Source organism: Nothobranchius furzeri, chromosome 5 (assembly GCF_043380555.1).
Source record: "Nothobranchius furzeri strain GRZ-AD chromosome 5, NfurGRZ-RIMD1, whole genome shotgun sequence".
Taxonomy (NCBI): Eukaryota; Metazoa; Chordata; class Actinopteri; order Cyprinodontiformes; family Nothobranchiidae; genus Nothobranchius; species Nothobranchius furzeri.
The window spans coordinates 1,339,987-1,355,621 of NC_091745.1; positions in this window are offsets into that span (position 1 = coordinate 1,339,987).

Genomic DNA, 15,635 nt, shown 5'->3' on the forward strand with positions numbered 1-15,635 from the left:
CTTTGAAAAAAAGTGAGGACCAAAAAATGTCCTCACTTTGTAGGGAAAATGGTCCTTCCTATGTAGTAAGTACAAGAACACACACTCACACACAAACACCTTCAAACAAATCCATTGCAATCTGAGTCTTGCCTTGCAGCTGTTTCTCCTGCTCAAACCATCGACTCATCTGCTTCTCAGGCTGTCAAATGCCATTGCCTTCGGGCTTCGCTTGTCCTTTTTTCCTCTCCACCGATGGGAGGCGCTCGGTGTCTTGGTTTTTACAAGTAGAAGCCCTCGTTTGGACCCACAACCTTTTTCCGCCAAATTCCATCAGCAGACTTGTACCTCTTCCAGGAGGTTGAAGGCATGCTGAAATCTGGAAAGTATTAAACAACCTGCTGGTGGAGGAGGAGACGGCGGGGTGGGGGTTAAAACAGAGAGGGGAAGTAAAATTGGGGGATGGGGAGGAAAGGAACGAATTACAAAAATGTTCATATATACTGCCCTTTGGGTTTGCACCTTCTTCCGCACACACATTTAGGTCTGTGAGCCCCCTGAATAATGCATAGACCATCACCAACGGGGTACAGTAATATTTCTTTTGCAGACTTTCGCAACTCTTTTAAAATGTGGGTCATGAACAAACAGACATTTCTCATATGCAGTTTTGCAAAAGGGGAGGGGGGCAAGATGGAGGTGGGCGTGGCGTGTGGTGTTGTTTGCTGGCACGCCGCTCAAACATGGATTCCAAGGTCAAAAATCAGCGACTGTGTGATTGTGGTGGGCAGCAGGAAGAATAAAACTGGATACTGTTCAGACACGCTTTCCCATGCTTTGATATTTGAATGTCAGACCAAGTAAATGCTCAAGGGCCTGCTCACAAGGGATGTGCAGAGTTAACCGCACCAAGATAAAGTTTAAAATAACAACTTGTGAGTGACGAATTGTTTAATTTGTTAGATTTTTCTGCACAAATATGAACTTTATCAGTCTAATGTAGCTTTTTTTCTTTGTCGTATTTACATCCGTCAAATAGCAAGCAGTGAAGCTAAATACTTATCAGACATGTAACTTTTTTCTTCATATTTTCTAAGATAAGAATGTCTTACTCCTCCTGGAGAGCGTGGCGCAGCAGTCCAGATATCCGCGGTAACGGGAGCAGACAACGTAAACATTCCAGTACCCAGCAGTGACCTCCTGACCTCTAAAACCTGGATCTGCAGGGCCAGCAGCAGGGGACCACACACACACACACACATTTGCTAGAGGGGAGGAGCAGGGAGGATGCTACACTTCTCCAATGTCGTTGCCCTGAAGAGCTTCAGATGCCTGAGCTGAGCGGCTGTGAAGAATTAAAGCAGCCTGCAAACATCTTCCCTCTCTGGGTTTTTTCTGGAGCGTTAGAATGTGGGTTATGGCCGTCTCGTACGGAAAAGTTATTCCAAAAGAAGCAGCTTGTGTCTCATTCTGCCCCAGTCATTGTGCAGGGAAAAGTTTCCTTCATAAATGCAGAGACGATGTCAGAACCTCCTTGGACGGCTCTCAAATCAGTCAAGTCAGTGTAAAAAAATGTTTTTGCGTCTAGCAGAGCCACTGTGTCTAAATCCACCCTCATCAAACTAAAGCTGTGTGATCAACAAAAGCTTTTCTTCTGTTGTGACTGGAGATCTGTGTGAACGCCATAAGTTAAAGGCAAAGTTCTGCATGAGTTCCTCCTTTTTCTGCAACCAAGGTGTAAAATTTAAACGAGTCCTTTTGGACATTTACAGATATAAAACAGTGATTTCTTTCTTATTTGGAGCTTTGTCCTTTCTGTGCTAACCCTGTCTCACTCTTGAGGGTCCTGAACCTATGTTGGACCCCATGAGGTCTAGCCTGGGCCTGCAGTCAACCATGACCTCATGGATGGAAGCTGGGAGCTCTGCGGCTCTCTGCCCACTCATCCCTGCCAGATGCTGCTTCCTTTTCCAAGGCCTGTTCATGGCTGGTTGATGCTGACGGAAGGAGAACACTCTATGCTTTTTACACCCGTGCTGTCAGAGGTAGGCCTCCGCGTGGAAACCGTCGTACTATTTATGATGACATGATGTATATTTGCAAACAAGAGGTTCCTTAACTTTTGGTGTTGTCCACATCTGAAAAAACAAGTTCTCCACTCAGCTGTGAATGAAGCTGACTGGTGGGAGAGCTTCATTTATCATCTGATCCTTGATTGATAAATAGGCTTCAGATGTTGATCCCACAGAGAGGCGACACCCTTGCTCCTATAGACTTGGCGCCACCATTAAAGAAGGCCATACAATGCACCCCTTGTTTAGGAGACAGTACATGTCCACAGTGGGGGTAAAAATGGAAGGGCCACCTCCCAAAGCACTGCTTTGACCTTTGACTCTCCAGTCCTCCTCTCTCTTCTGACTGATATACTGAGTGATAGTGCAACACATTTACTGAGACCAAAATCACCTCCACGTCTGACTTTGCTTCATTTTCTAGCCTGGCCTGCCAGACTCGTCCTGTTTAATTCTGCACAGAGAACTAGTCCACACGTAGCCGGGTCTTTTTAAAAACGAATATCCGCTCCTCCAAAAACTTGCATCCACACCACCTCGTTTTAAAACAAAACTCTGTCCACACGTACCCGGATAAATACGTTGTGAAGGACATGCCAGACCTGTAGGCGGCAGTACTTCCCCCGTTCTTAACCTCGTCCTTCGTCTGTGGTCTTCTGCAAGCAGCAGTAATTCCTCTTGCAAAAACAAACAAGCAGAAAGCGCTTGGACCATTGATAAAGCGAGCGCAGCTCTGAGGGCATCCATGCTGTCGGCTAGTGTAAACACAGGTCGCACACGTGATGTCAGCATTTTTTTTGTGGCGGAAAGTGACGTTGCGGACCTTAAAACTCCGGTTTTGTCCGTCCACACGCAGACACCCAAAACGGAGAAAACGCAGATCTTCACTTTGGCCGGAGTTTTTAAAAAGATCTGTTTTTGTGTGAAAAAACTCCGTTTTCGTGTGGATGACAGGCCAAAACGTAGAAAAATATCTACGTGTTGGCAGATCCCCGGCTACGTGTGGACAGGGCACTAGTCTAGTAACTCACAAGCAGAGAGGGCGGGACTAGGCAGCTCAAAAACAACCAACCAGAAAAAAGACGGAAATGCCGACTGTACCACGCTACGTTGTAGTTTTTTAGCTGTAGTAAAAAAAAAAGGCGTCTGGCATCGGCGCAAACATCCTTTTTTTTTTTTAGAAGAAATGCTTTTAGCGCTTCTACTTGTTGTGGTTTAAAAGACAAACAAGCCATGTAGAACAGAGGAAAGAGCCGCAGAAAACTCTACTTCAGTCACCATGCTTATGACAAACTCTGCGTTATGGTGTGTGACGTACGCTACTCAGCGCTGATTGGCTCGGTTAGAATTCTCAGGGGGCGGGGTTATTTGAATCGGAGAGTTCCCAGATCCTTTCTCTGTGCAGAATTAAACGGAGGAGGAGTCTGGCAGGCCAGGCTAATCATTTTCAGCATCTTTTCTCTTTGCTAATTTAAATTTAAAATAGTTAAATGCTTGCATTCTTAAAATAACACCAATGCTTCTCTACTGATGAAAGCCTCATTGGAGAATTTTGGACATTAGTTAAAGCAGCAATAGCAAATCTACAAATCAAGCTAGCTTTTGATTACGGAACTCCTCCCCTTCCCGGCTATCATCTGTGGGCCATGTTCCCCGGATACCAAAAGCCCACATTCCCTGAGGAAATGAGGTAGCGCTAGACTCCAGTCACCATTTTCTAGATCCAAACATTTTTTGTTGTCCGTGACTTCAAATGTGTTTTTCTTTTTGGGACTGTGGTAGTTGGTCCTAAAGCTGAAGTGGTGGCGCAGAACCGTTCACACCAGTGGTGTTCTGTGGGAAAATGTGCAAGTGTGTGATGAATGGAGGACCTGGGGCAGTGCAGCAGTCTGATGACAACCAAAAGGTCCAATAGCTGCTTTTGGATTGAAGCATGTTGGCTGACGTTTTTAGACACATTTGAGAGAACCACTTTATCAGTTTTTTTCTTTCTTTTTTTCATCTCTACAATATAATCAAATCTATGTTAGAACACATGAAACATGTTTTAAGCCATGCTTTCGTTCTTTTTTAAACACAGAAACAGTTTTGTTTACCTGTTTGTAGCTACGGTTTCGCCGACGGCTGCCGGCTTCTTCAGGCTGACGCTGATGGTGGCGCGTCACTTCCTTCTCCGTTTATCTGCGGGCAGCAGAGGACGTTGTCGCCCTCTACTGCCCGCTCTCCCCTCTCCGACGATGCAGTCCCATGCGTGGTCCAGCGTGTAAACTCCGTCGTCCCTGTTCATGGTCCCACATCCACGTCTCCTTATCTCTATTGCTTCCTTGATCCATCTTTTGTATTTTTGTTGTTCGGTGGTTATGATCCGTGTGCTGTCCCACACCACATACAACATGGCAAAAGATATCAGCAGAATCATCTGCCCGTTATTAGGAAACACAGACCAACACTGCAAAAATAGTATAGAACTGGCAAAAGAACTAAGAAAATTACAATAGAAGACAACGACATACTCATCTCACATGACGTCACATCTCTGTTCACAAAAACACCAACCCATAAAACCATAGACATAGTAGTTAACAGAATCAGACAGGACAAGACTTTACATAAAAGGACAAACCTCACAGCAGACGACATAGCACAACTGATAGGACTGGTAGCTAACTCCACTTACTTCACATACAATAACACAATATACAAACAACTGGAAGGCTTCGCCATGGGTAACCCGTTATCAGCCACCCTGTGCGAGTTTTTCATGGAAGACCTGGAACAAAAAGCCATAGCCACCGCCCCCCCAAACTGCAAAATAAAACTATGGAAACGCTACGTAGACGACATACTGGAAATCATACCAAAAGGACAAACAGAAACACTAACACAACACTTGAATAACATGGACGACACGGGCAACATAAAATTCACTTATGAGTCAGAAACAGAAGGCAGCATAGCTTTTATGGATATGAAAATCACCAGGCAGACCGACGGGACCCTAAACATAAACACATACAGGAAACCAACACACACAGACCAATATCTATCATGGACATCAGAACACCCCACCATACACAAAATGTCAGTAATCAGAACATTATATCACCGAGCAAACATGGTAACAGAAGAGAGAGACCGTAAACAAGAGGACAAACACATACAACACGCTTTAAAGACCTGCGCATACCCGACATGGGCAATAAACAAAGGAAAACAACAAACAAAAACAGAAAGCAAAGAACAACCCAAAAAAAGAACCAGAAACCCAGAAAGACAAGAACCAAAACCAGTGATAACCCTACCATACATCAGAGGCATAACAGAAAAAATAAGAGCAACAATGAAAAAACACAACATAAACACACCAACAAAGCCACACACAACAGTTAGAAACAGACTAGTACACCCAAAAGACAAAATATCAGCTGGACAAAAATGTGGAGTCATCTACGAAATCCCATGTAAACTCTGCAATAAAACATACATAGGAGAACCCGGACGCCAACTCAACACACGAACAATAGAACACAGAAAGGAGTGCGAGAAAGAGGCAAATCGTAAACACACAAGAGCAGCAAAAGAAGAAGCAGAAAGTACAATAAAAAAGTCAGCCGTAACAGATCATTGCTTAAGAGAAAACCATATAATGGACTGGGACGACACACGGATCATAACCACCGAACAACAAAAATACAAAAGATGGATCAAGGAAGCAATAGAGATAAGGAGACGTGGATGTGGGACCATGAACAGGGACGACGGAGTTTACACGCTGGACCACACATGGGACTGCATCGTCGGAGAGGGGAGAGCGGGCAGTAGAGGGCGACAACGTCCTCTGCTGCCCGCAGATAAACGGAGAAGGAAGTGACGCGCCACCATCAGCGTCAGCCTGAAGAAGCCGGCAGCCGTCGGCGAAACCGTAGCTACAAACAGGTAAACAAAACTGTTTCTGTGTTTAAAAAGAACGAAAGCATGGACTTAGAAAGACACAGCAAGAACACACCTAAGATGTTTTAAGCTAATTTGTTTTGCAGCTTGAAGGTTTACCTAAAAGCCCCGTCACCCCAACAACGTTTTTACAGGATGTTTGATTTGTTTTTCATCACCAAACAACTGACTGAGATGTGTGATCGTGTGTAAAACAGTGTTTTACTGTTTGTGTGAGTTAAACTGATTTCATTCCATAATATCAGCCAGTCTATCACCTTCCTGTTTTCACACAAGCTGATGCACAAGCTCTGTGCCACTTATGGAAACTCTGCAACAGCTTAAAGACTCATTCCCTTTCCCCCAAATCTCACTAGCATCATTAATCAGGGCGTGTTCAGAGACAGAAAACTACACCCGGGTGAAGAATACCAGAGCTCCATGTGGAGAGAAGACTTTAAAACACACTGCTCTGGGTGTTGGTCATCCATTAAAGAACTCCGTCATCTCGTTTGTGCGCTACTCCCTCTGCACGGTTCCCCCAGGGCAGGGCAGGAAGACGGGGACGAGTCCAGCCGGGGCTGGCTCTCTTCACCGTCCTGCTGGTCCAGCCTCAACTCTTCAAATTCACTCAGCCAATCAGAGCCGAGTGAGCACGGACGAATGTGTGTTTATGTGTCATCTGTTGGGTTGGGTTGACTCCTGTTGTGTTAGTTTACTTTTTTGTGAATATTTAATATTTTAATCAAGCTGTTTAGCTGATCAATAAAACATAGCAGACGTAAGTTTTGTTTTATTCATCTTTTGAATACAAGTCTGAGAAATAAAGTACATTGTGTATTTTTCATTTGAATTTCCTAAAAAGATCCCCAATCAAACACTAAAACTCTGTGTCCTCCAAGATGCTGGCCGGGGGCAGCCAGCTCCGGAGGTAGAGCGGGTTGCCAGATTGATCCCAGGCCAGCTCCCTACGGTGAATCCTGCCAGTGTGTCCTTGGGAGAGACGCTTAACCCTCCCAGCCAGCTGGTGGTTGGAGGGACTGGTGACACGGATGCTCGGAAGCCTCACCGTGTGCCCCAGAGCAGCTGTGGCTACATCGTAGCTCATCACCATCGGTGTGTGAATGTGTGTGTGAATGGATGAATGATACACTGTAGTGTAAAGCACGTTGGAGTCCTCTGACTCTGAAATGTGCTATACAAGATCAGGTCATTAATCATTGAAAAACATTGCTGTTCTCACACTTCCCTCACATTTTTGTTCTGGGTGGATTCGAGTCTTTAAAGGAATTTCCCAAATGTTTACAAAATGGTTAAAATGATTTGCATGTGATGTAAAAGGTGTGTCTGACTCCTCGGCTCAGAAGATGCAGCTGAACATCAGCCCATCTCCTGGATTTCCTGTAATATACAGCCTCCTTCTGCTAGAACACCAAACATCTTCCTCTGCATCTCCAGCTGCTGTCCGTGACTGACACACAGCTCTGCTCAAAGAAAGTTGTTTCTGATTCAACTTGAAGTGAAGAGCTGCCTCATTTGCTGCACCATCTTTAGGAAAAAGTCTTGTTGACAGCAGCAACCTCAAGCTTCATGGGTGCATGTGTGAATTCAGGAATGCATGATTGTGAGCAGCAGCTAAGTTGGACAAAGCATAAATCAGAGCAGAAGTGGAGAAAAAATAGCATGAATGGGTAATCCAAATGCCTTTCTTCTTTTTTTATTATTCTCCTGCTGCATGCTCCTGCTGCGTGGCAGCTTTTGGGTCAGGAAGTGTTGGAGGGAGGGGTGGATGAGGTTGGATGCAGAGGGAGGTCACGGCGGTGTTGACCCCTGGGATGGAAGGATTAGCTGGGAGGAGAGGGGGAAGACACTTGGTTCACTGTTAGCGCTTCATCTATCCATTCTTAATCTGTTATCAGGAGCATGTGGTGTTTCCAGAGTGCCGTGGCTCACCACACAGAGCTGCCCTTTTGAGGGCGATCGAGCGCTGACCCTTCTTTTTTTATATTTGCACAAACAGCAGAGCCATAGTGATATTTGGAGACCACTGTGAGTGCCTGTTCCTGCATGCTTGGGATGCCTCGGGTGTGACCAGAGTGGCCTCCAATGTCTGTGTGTCTCAGGCTGCTCCAGCTGCAGGAAGCCTTCAGGACATCCTACCAGTCTCTGAATGAGGACAGCCACCCAGGCAGAGATCAAGCACACACACTCAAAGGCAGAAATGAGGACAGTTCTGATCATTTCTGAGCTAATTGTGATGTTTTTTAATGAAAGTATAAAGTCTAAAACCAGAAACAAAGCTGAAAGCTTGCAGCATTATTTAGATACAGAATTAGTGCCATCACACACTTTCCATTCATCCATGAAGTTTCCAGTCATTCATTGTGTGACGATACGCCGCATTACGTCTGGAGATTCTCAGGATGTTACCAGCACCGCCTACTCCCTTCTCCCCAAACCATGTGTGTCGTTTTTACTGACTGGAGATCTACAAACCCAACCGTGACCTCAGAGAATTAAACATTCTACTCGGAAAACCCCGGCATCACCCCCAAAAGTGCAGCTTTAGCTCAGCTGCGTTTTGTAGCGTTGCGTCGGGGTGAGAAATCTCAAAAAGTGAGGGAGAGGGAGGCTTAGTTTGCAGCTTTCCATAAATCCTTCATCTCCCAGCTGTTGTGGGTTCGGTTAAAACATCAGATCTATTAGTTTAGAAAACTCTGACAGGAGCATAAACAAGGCTGAAGCAAAAAGTCTGGGCTCAGCGTAATGAGAGAGCAGGTAATTGTTTTCAAAGAGTAAGTTTACAATGGAAAGAATATAAAAACAATCCCTGTTTTCAATTAGCACTTTCCGCCCCATCCCCCCAAGTGGAAGGTTCGTGCGTTTTCGTCTCCGAACTCACCACTTGCCTGTCCCGTGTGACGTAAACTCTGTTATTCATATGTTTTAGGTAAAAATGCCACAATAATTTCTAACTTTTTCTCAAACAAAGAAATAAAATAATAGTAAACAACACACACACACACACACGTAAATATAAGAAATGTCATGTTAGGATAAATGTTTTTAAACTTTGTTTTTATTTATTTATTTGCAGCTGTTCCTCTTGGACCACACCCTTTGTTGTTTTTCCATGAAAGGGCGGGATTCATTAAAATAATAATTAAAAAAAGTTGTCAAACACGTGTTTGGAAATGCTCACATGGGTGGAGGAGCTGACTAAAGCCTCATCTGGAAAACCTAAAAATCCCGTCATCCCAGAAGAGCGATATTCAGCTGGGATGGGAGTGGGTGGGATCCAGGGATGGAATATTTGCTGAAGACGACATGCACCGTGCTGTTCCTCCTGTGCTTTTCTTCATGTTTGTGAAGAACTAAGCAGCCGTAGAGAGGATCACTTTAGTCAGTTCTGTTGTTTCTTTTGGTTTGTTTCTTTGAGATTCTGAACAAGTCTCTTATGATAAAGGTTTTATCTTTATTTAACGCACATTTTCTCATAATCAAATGTGAAACCTTGCTGTGACAAAGTTTTAGTTTCTGTTTGAACTATGTGCTACAACATGTTCAAACCAGTAGTGCATGCTGTATCACGTGTCCTCTGCTTTCACTTTGAGTTGTTCACACAGGATCAGGCTGACAGCTTTTTGTCCATATTATTTAAAATCATTTTGTGTTTTCAGAGGTTGTGCTGGGATAATAAAATGTGTCTGCTGATGCACCAAAGAACAACAGACTAGTTAAAAACAAAACAAACAAGATAAAACTGTTAGACATAAAAACTGCTCTGACAATATGTGCACACACTCAAAACAGACTTGGAGCGGCATTTAAGAACCCAGAAGCAGGCAGATTAATCAGAAACGTTTGATCGTAATCAATCCTTGCCAATCCTCGAAAAGCCTCATCATTCCCAAATGCTGGCCCTCTGCCTGTATTAGTCAGTCATAACCAACCAATCAGAGTGCTCCCCTGAACATCTCACCCTGCTGTCCGTAACATCCTCTGTACACGAAACGCTTGTTTTTGGTGGACAGGAAGCTAGCTGAGCTAGCTTCCTGCTCGACTGCTCTGCAAGAACGCACACGTGTGTATGAGCAGAGGACAGAGTTTGGTTCACGTTCTGAAGGCTTTGTTGGTGGTGGCGTTTCTCCAGACTGTAGGTGGCGCTGAGCTCTTGTGATTTTGAAGTTATGAATCCAACAGAGCTAAAAAATGCCTCGTTTTTCCACACACATGCTAGCATACTAGAGGGGGAGCATGAAGCAAGTGGAAAGAGGGGAACTGCTTATCTGCTTGTGTGTGCCGTACACCAGTGTTGTACCAAATTCTGTAGCAATCCGATTGTGTGACTCTAGAGGGGAGTCTGAAGAAAGGGGTCGGACCTTTGAACTGATGTTTTTCCCTAAATTGTAGCTTATTTGAATGGCAAGAATGAAGACGGTGCTTTTAAATTTTAACGAAACCAACTGATGGTGTTTGCACTGTGCAGCCATGACACTAAGATCTGTAGTTGGTGGTCAAACACAAAACACACACTTTCTGTTAGCTATTCCATCTTGGTCTTTACTCTTCTCTCTCCCACCCCTCATTTGCTGTCTAATTCTGTCATGCTCCTTGCTTACATCTAAGTGGTTTACCTGAACATGGTTTTGGTAACACTTTACAATAAGGGTCCTTTATTATTGTTACTCAGTGCATTATTAAGCACTATTAAACTATTAAATAGAGTATTAACTGTCTTACCACATTATGTACTGCATTACTGTTTCGATGAAGCTCCACCCATGCCTGCTCAGACAAAACGTGCCTGCAACAGCATCTTAGGCACGTTAGTTGTGTACTGGCCTTGGATGTCTAGTGGTTATATCCCGTCTTTCATCTTGTTTGCCGTGTCCTGACGCCGGTTCGACTCCCGGTGTTGGTAGTAATTTATTTAGCTGGCTGAAGCAGATTCATTTATTAATATTTTAGTTTCATTGATTATTTTCTGCAAAATAGTTTGTGTTCCTAAAGATGTTTAAATTTGGTCGTTTCCAAGCAGCATTTTAGTTGATTAACTCTGCTCACCTCACATGGACTCACACTGGCTAAGTAAACCAAGAAAGTAGAAAAAAGTTTTAGTCCTTACATTTTAAACTGTTCACCAATAAAGAGCTGAAAAAGAAGAAAATAGTCACTGCTGAGACCAGGAGTTGAACTGGTGCATGCAAACCAGGCTCTCCGGCCACTGGGTGTAGTGGTTAGTGCAGTGGCGGCAGTCGTTTCTAAAATTCCATGTTTTTCTGTCAATATGTGTGTACATCAATGAGGAATAAAATGAATTTAATTGATTTTAGCAAAGAGTTGCAAGATAAAAAGACTGATATTTTGATGGGGTCTGAATACTTTCTGTACCCACTGTATGAAACCCAGATGTGTGTTAGTTCCAGGCTGTAAACATGTTCATTTCAGCTGTGAGGTTGACATGTTTCACCGTGAGAGTCAACGAGAATCAACCAGCACCTTGCGGATGGGGAACTGCAATTTTTGTCACTTCTGTGTTGGGTTCTCTCATTCTGACACGACTGCCCCTTGGGCAACACTGGGTGGCCCAGTCTCAATACCCACGCTGCAGCCTATGGTCCTCTGCAAAGTGGACTTGGAAGAAGTTCACGTAAGGCTTTGAGTGCGCAGTAAACAAGTGTGCAAATACCTGCAGAATTGGGGCAGCGGTCACAGGGAGCTAAAGTCACACCAATCTGCTTCCGGACCACGGAAGCCTAAAAAGAATTGGAGCCTATTGATAAGTCATTTTCTGGTCCCATTTGACTCGTGTCATAGATTTACTGCCACTGACGACAAAAGTTGTCATTTTAAATGCAACCATTCGCTGCCATTGACGACTTAAGTTATCAATTGCGTTTTTTTAACGGGGCGGGCGTGGAAAGGCGCCCCTGCACTGTGAGTAAATATCAGGGCTCTAAAGCTGATCTTCACCCGTGTTTGGCATACGTCACATGATCAAGAAGCGGACAATCCAAGAATTAGGAGATAGTTTTGGGACACCACTATGCCTAAAGCGAGGTGCACACTGGAAAAGCTTCTGCAGCTCACACTTCAACAACGCATTGTAAAAAAAACAAAAACAAATCTAGGGACACACTGATTCTTTACTGATGTAGGAAGTGAGTCTACTCTTTCTTTTGGTGGGTTTGGCGTTTACATGTTCACAGAGCACAATGTTCTGTGACAACAAACAGTAAAATCGCTGGCAGTCAGGGGCTTTCTGATCAGAAAAGAGCCGGCAGCGAATGAGTTTTACATGATTTCCGTGAATTTTAAAGACTCATTTTGATGCTTAGAAAGCGCTTATTTTCAAAAAGTGGAAAAGCTGCTTAAGGTTTTATGTGAAAATGCGTAGCGGCCTGCAACTGCTCGTCTCACTAAATCTGAAACATTCAACCAGACAAGGAGAACAAGAACAACAAACATGGCTGGGTTTAGCCAGCTTTGCATCTTTCTTCCAGGAGGAGAGAAGGAACTGATAAATGACCCACATTTGTACTGCGCCTTTCAGAGGACTCCAAGTGCTTTGCACTGTAATGAATCTAATCACACACGCTTTCACACCCTGCTGGTGATGAGCTACTTTGTAGCCACAGCTGCTCTGGGGCGCACTGACGGAGGCGATGCTTCCGAGCGCCGCCGGTCCTTACGACCACCACAATCAGGCAAGGTGAGCTAGGTGTCTTGCTCGAGAACACTACATCAGAATTCTCTGCCAGAAGTGAACCTGCAACCCTCCAACTACTGGAGAACCAACTCCACCTCATGAGCTACTGCTGCCCTGATGGTAGTGGTAGCATTAAACGTGGAGAAAACCACCATAAATCCTGCATGTGGAAAATGAACGGCTATTCCAGTCAATATTTGTGCTAATTCACTGACTGAAATGATTTTAAAACAAGTGATTAAATTACTGGGAAGTTGTCTCCACAACGACGGTGGCACAGGAGTTAAGCGCTCGCCCCGTAATCGGAAGGTTGCTGGTTCGAGCCCCGCTCAGTCTGTCGCTGTCGTTGTGTCCTTGGGCAAGACACTTAACCCACGTTGCCTGCTGGTGGTGGTCGGAGGGACCGGTGGCGCCAGTGCTCGGCAGCCTCGCCTCTGTCAGTGTATCCCAGGGCAGCTGTGGCTACATCGTAGCTCATCCCCACCAGTGTGTGAATGTGTGTGTGAATGGGTGAATGACTGATTGTGTTGTAAAGCGCCTTGGGGGGTTCCAGGACTCTAGAAGGCGCTATTTCAAATACAGACCATTTACCATTTACAAATACACATCAGCACCGTTACCAGTTAACACTGTTTTTAACATGTAACATGTAACATGTAACATGTAACATGTAACACATCAATCCTACAGAGAAACGTTTGATCGTAATCATCTGTAATGGTTAAATGCCTGAAACTACCTGAAAACGTGTGTGTATGCGTATGCGTGTGTATGCGTATGCGTGTGTGTGTGTGTGTGTGTGTGTGTGTGTGTGTGTATGCGTATGCGTGTGTGTGTGTGTGTGTGTGTGTGTGTGTGTGTGTGTGTGTGTGTGTGTGTGTTATCCTGCTGGTGTAACGTCCTTGAACAAAGCAGCATAAACATTTCAGGGAGATCGCGTCTGGCATATTTGACCTGACATCTGGAAAGGAGACACGGAGAGCTCAGATCTATGTGTTCCTTGGACAAGATAGCAGGAGAGCGAGGATGTGAAACAAGGAGCGCAGCAGTGATGTGTTTGTTATGTTTTAATTGGTAGAGGTTGGCTCGTCAAATTTGTTAATAATTAAGGGATTTTCCTTCCATTCTGAACTTTTAGACAAACATAGATGTGAAATTTTAGGTAGAATGAACACAAACAACCAGAAACATTCAGTGTGAAGAAAACACAAGAAAAAGTTGACATTTTATCTTTGAAACCAAGGTGAAGGATCAGGACGAGATGCCAGAGCAACAAATAAATAAATCATCTGCTGCTGCCTCTGTAACTATGGCCACCCTCACTTCTTCCTTCACTCCACCACTGAGAGGAGCTGTCTGTGGGTTTGGCATGGAGCCCGCGTGAGTGGCCATGCTGGGCTGCAGTCCAAACTGATGCCGACAAATAAAAACACACTTCTCTGATTTGAGCCAGGCTTTGCAGCGAGGCCAGCTTTCCTTGGCCGGCCTGTGCCCGGTCACCAGGCGCGACCAGTGTATCACGTGTGTGTCACCACATCTTCCAGCATTTCATCTGAGACACTCCTAAGGGAAAAAACTGAAAGCAAACCCAAACACTGTTGTGAATACAATTGCTTGGTTTCAGATTTCAGATGACTCATAACCTCTGCAGTGAGTAGTTTGATCTAGACGAGAGATAAAACAAAGTTTATTTTAAATGCACGAGGAAGGTAGATCGCATTTCTGATCTGACCCCTAAACCTTAAGAGCACTGCAGCTTTCACACTCCGGTCTAATGGAAGTCGGTGAAGTGTAACCATCTGTAAAAACCTCTAGAAGGACTTCAGGTTATCAGAGACTAGCTTCAAAGTGAGCTAATATCCTGTCCGAGTCACCTTTGTCTACAAAGGACTGCTCGTGTTTTAGGACAGAACACAAATGCTGCCAGACACTGTTCTGTGGTCTGCTAACGGGAAGGCTGTGAAAAGAGGAAGGAGCACTTGGATAAGATAGTGCAGGAAGAAGAATGAGAGAACGTGCGATAAGGTCCTCGTTCCAGAAAGCAGTGGGGAGATTTCTCTGTAGATTTTCCAAATAACTAAATCTCAGACCCAACTTGTTGATCACGATTAATCCCAGCTAGTAGAGAATGTACCAGATCCAACTTTAGAGACTTAGCAACAGATAACAGAGCAGTGAGAGCACGGCGACTGGCATTAAATCCTCTCAAAGATTATTTATCTGCTTCGTTCCGATCCCCTGAGGCCAGCGTCGCTCTGAATCCAAGCAACAGTTTGTATACCGATGACGCCTGTTGGGATGCGCGTGCTTATGACATCAATTTCAACAGGAAGCCAGAGCGTAACGATTAGCACATGTTGAGAATCCCTCGTATGAGTGATTTATTTCTTGTGTTTTCACAGATCTGAAGGAGAGGAAACACAAATCCTTCACTCTTTTGTCTTCCTTTACCCGTTGGTGTTCTGCAAACGGAGTCCTTAGGCGTGGCTTTTTGTGTACTTTTAAAATGAGGGAGGTGAGACTCGGCAGCAACGAGTTAGTGTGGTGCTTTTTCAGACCAGCAGAATGTGAAGCTTTACAGCTACCGTCAGCCTCCTCAGGACCACATAAAGGCTTTGTTCCCGATTGAAAGATGCAGAAAATAACGTGTTCATCTGCATTTAACACATTGCACTTTCAAACACTCCCCTGCTCCTCCTGCATGGTCTGATGGTTTCAACCTTGTGAAACCCAAGCAGCAGCTTTAGCACAGCTCAGCCCTGAGGTAGGGGCGGCAGGAGAAAAGCATCGCTCACACCCAGGAAATAAGAGAAACCATCTGCCTTTTCTCTTTACGCTGACTGCATCCCATTTCTGGGGTTCATCTACAGTAAACAGTGTGAAACGTTGTGTCCATTCTCAACGGTCTCCTGGCTGTGGAGACCTGATGGTGTTGGATGTGG